This window comes from Sus scrofa, unplaced genomic scaffold, assembly GCF_000003025.6.
Source record: "Sus scrofa isolate TJ Tabasco breed Duroc unplaced genomic scaffold, Sscrofa11.1 Contig1409, whole genome shotgun sequence".
NCBI classification, from domain to species: Eukaryota; Metazoa; Chordata; class Mammalia; order Artiodactyla; family Suidae; genus Sus; species Sus scrofa.
The window spans coordinates 51007-55136 of record NW_018084870.1 but is presented as its reverse complement, the minus strand read 5'-3'; the positions used below and the strand labels follow the sequence as shown (position 1 = coordinate 55136).

The 4130-nt window shown below is 38.0% G+C and overlaps 1 pseudogene; it reads right to left on the bottom strand.

Moving 5' to 3' along the window:
- Positions 1-1340: 1340 nt before the first annotated feature.
- LOC110258151 lies at positions 1341-2688 on the bottom strand (annotated as a pseudogene).
- Positions 2689-4130: the final 1442 nt, after the last annotated feature.

The window sequence follows — 4130 nt, the reverse complement described above, 5'->3', positions numbered from 1 at the left end:
TACAGAAAAATTACCAAAAAATATATACAGGGATTTCCCATCACCAATATACTGTTCACCAAAAACTTAGCATGAATATGATACATTTGTTATGAATGACAAACCAATATTCATTTTTACTAAAGTTTGTAGTTTACAATCAGGTTTGGGTTACTCTGTGTTGTAGAGTTTTATGGACTTTACAGTGTGCATAATATCATGCTTCTACCTTTAAAATATCAAACAGAATGATTTTGCCTCCTTTAAAATGTCCCACACTCAACCGATTCATCCCTTTACTCAATCTGCTTAAATCCCCAACAACCGCTGATTTCTTTTTTACTCTTTTCACAGTTTAACCTTTTACAGAGTGTAAATTCATAATTTATGTAAATGTTTCTATTTCAAAATTTAAAAATCCTCCTTTGTGTTGTCTCATTGTTTTATCCTGTTGACATTGTAAAATTCTCTAACATCCCCTGTTTGTCCTCTTTACTTCTAGCTCATATAAATATGTCTTCCTTAATTTGGATTATCTATGCTATAAACATATTAACCCAATATTATGAACATGTTACTATAACTGGCCTGGTCCAAGAAACCTTAATACCAGTCACTAAATTAAAAAGAACCTAATTAGGGTGATAAATTGGATTTTATAAAAAGAATTCTCTCATAACTACAAATCCAAATGTCAAACCTTTTAAGTTCAAAGACCTACCTCAGAAGTGTGCATTTTCTCAGTATTTTATCACTGTTCTGGAAGGACTAGGTAACACAAGGTAACAATTTGAAGTGAAGGCTCAAGAAGTTATCTAGAGCGATAACTGTATTAAATATCGCCCCTTATAACATGAAGTTTCTATAGTTCTTTGAATCGGATACTTTCTCTTGACCAGAAAGAACTGCTTACTACATTAAAGGTCCATGAGTAGACATGAGACCACAGTGTTTGATAAAGGAAATAGTTGAAAGAGGTAAAACCTGCTAATATATGAATATAAGCTTACAGACCGGTATGAAGAAGCAGACAACACCAGAAATCATCTTGAAAAATGGAAGATAAAATGCTAGATGAAACCAAAGTGACACTAGGTAGGTAAGAGAGACAGAGACACAGCAATGAAAAGCCTCTAAAGCAGTGAACCTTACATACCTCTTTGTACCTGACTCCATCTCTTCCTCTACATAAAACTGATGGAACACTAAAGATTGTTGTGTTTATAGTGCTCCCTTTTCTTAAGGAACCAAATATCACTGCCCCATGATAGGATTAAATGAATACCACAGTAAGATATAAAATTCTTGAGGGACTAATTCTCAGTCAATCTAAGCTATGAAGAAAATATTGAAACTTCCATTCATCTTTTGTCATCTGAGATCAACGTCTTGCTCCATAGCATCCTCATGGCATTTTTCACTTCTGCATTCCTCGGCGTATAAATCAGAGGGTTGAGCAGAGGGGTTCCAATTGTATAAAAGACAGATATCATCTTATCCATGGAGAAGGTGGTTGCAGGGCGTGTGTATATAAATATGCAAGGACCAAAGAACAAGATGACCACAGTGATGTGGGAGATGCAGGTGGAGAGGGCTTTTTCCCTCCCCTCTGCACTGTGGTTTCTCAGAGAATACAAGATGATGACATGGGAGACCATTAGCATGACAAAACTCACTGTACAGATGGCTCCACTGTTGGACACCAAGAGTAGGTTGGTCACATAGGTGTCTGCACAGGCAAGTTTCAGCAAGGGCTACAAGTCACATATATAATGATCAATCACATTGGGACCACAGAATGGTAAACTCAAGGCTAGAAAAATCTGAGCTAAAGAATGCACACAGGATTCCACCCAGGCCACAGCCACCAACACCCCAGAGACTCCATGACTCATGATTGTTGTGTAGCGCAGAGGTTTACAGATGGCCACATAGTGGTCAACAGCCATGAGGATAAGGATGAAGATCTCCAGGCAGCCAAAGAAATGGAATGAAAAGACTTGCATTATGCATTCATTAAAGGTGATAGTGGCATTCTTCAAAAGGGCATCCACAATCACTCTAGGAGCTATAGAAGTAGAGAAGCAGGTATCAGATAAGGTTATGTGGAAAAGGAAGAAGTACATTGGACTGCCAAGTGTCTGGCTGGTCTTGATGGTAGCAATAGTGAGCAGGTTACCTATCAATGTCCCCAAGTAGAAAATCAAGAAAGTGACAAACCCTATTTTCTTCCTAACAGGATCCTGGGTCAACCCAAGCAGAATGAACTCAGTCATGTTATTTTTCAGCTGCATGATTTCATGAATGAAGGGAAAGGTTGAATGTGAAATGCTTTATCTGCAAAAAATTAAAGATATTCACTTATGATGTGATATCTAATGTGATGAAATATTTTAGAAAAAAGTGTTAAACATCAGAGACATTCTAACTGTGGTTTCTTAACAATTTTCTCTAACTCTTTGTTCCTTAATTTTTCATGACCACTGCATAGGTTGTTATGAGTCTCAGTAAGCTTACGAATATGATACTCTTCAGTAACAGTCTTCAAATAATCCCCCTGACTTAGATGTAACTCATTAATTTTGCTAATTTTATGAATGCTAATTTTATGAATGCATATAGTGCTCTGTTGTGTAATTTCTTCTTTTTTTTCACTGCACAAAAAAGATTAGTAAAAATAATGGTATGACCTCCATAATAAAACTAATGTAGAAGCCAAGAATTAAAAAGAAGTAAATGTAGCATTTTCAAATTTATCCTGCTCTCTCCTTCTATCCTGGGACTATTTTAGATGCTTCTGTTTTCCTTGAACTTTAGAATAAAATGGTCCAGCTGGGCTTCTGTGATTGCCTGTGAGAAGGGAAATGCATTCTCCTGCTCTCTGAAGACTTTCACTATAGCTTTTCTTACAATATAAGAATTTTTATTGCTCGCAGCACAAGAATTCATGTGCTTATTCTACTTTTCATTTTTAAAAAAGAATATCAAAATGCTACATATTCTCAGGATATTTGTCCTCCACAATTTCAATCCAACTGCCTGGTATAATGTAGGTGTTAATTGACTCGGAAATGAACATTCCCTACCATCTTTAAAATGTGATCATATTTATGTCATTGTTGTACTATTGTGATTTTAAAATATAGTAAGATCAGGAGTTCCCGTCGTGGTGCAGTGGTTAACGAATCCGCCTAGGAACCATGAGGTTGCGGGTTCGGTCCCTGCCCTTGCTCAGTGGGTTAAGGATCGGGCGTTGCCGTGAGCTGTGGTGTAGGATGCAGACGCGGCTTGGATCCCGCGTTGCTGTGGCTCTGGCGTAGGCCGGTGGCTACAGCTCCGATTCAACCCCTGGGAATCTCCATATGCCGTGGGAGCGGCCCAAGAAATAGCAACAACAACAACAACAACAACAAAAGACAAAAAAGAATAAAATAAAATAAAATATAGTAAGATCAAGTTTACAGAGTCTTACATCAAATTTGTAGGGTCTTCTATCTATCATTACGGGAGACAGAAAAACGTGCTTTCTATTTATGAAGCCCAAAACAACAACCCTATGATCATTTTTGAACAAGTAGTGACTCAAGTATACGTCCTCAAAAAGAATATGAGTTTCAGAGTTCCCATTGTGGTTCATTGGTTAGTGTATCTGACTAGTAACCATGATGTTGTGTGTTCGATCTCTGGCCTCGCTCAATGGGTTAAGGATCCGACATTGCCCTGACCTGTGGTGTAGGTCACAGATGTGGCTTGGATCCTGTGTTGCTGTGGGTCTGTGTCATAGGCTGGCGGCTACAGCTCTGATTGGACCCCTACCCTGGGAACCTCCATATGCCATGGGTGCAGCCATGGAAAAGACAAAAAGACAATAAAATAAAATAAAAATAAAAAGAATGTGAATTTCCAATAGAATGTAAGACATTGAGACCTGGATACCTACACAAATGATCATCTGAAGCATTTAGATTGTTTTACATAAATAATTGGCCCTTAGAACATGCTGTAAGAAGCTTTGCATTTTTCGTATCTTCCTGATATTGATTAACATCTTTTGGAGTTCCCATCATGGCTCAGCAGTTAACAAACCCCACTAGCATCCATAAGGACACTAGTCCCTGGCCTTGCTCAGTGGGTTAAGGATCTGGCATTGC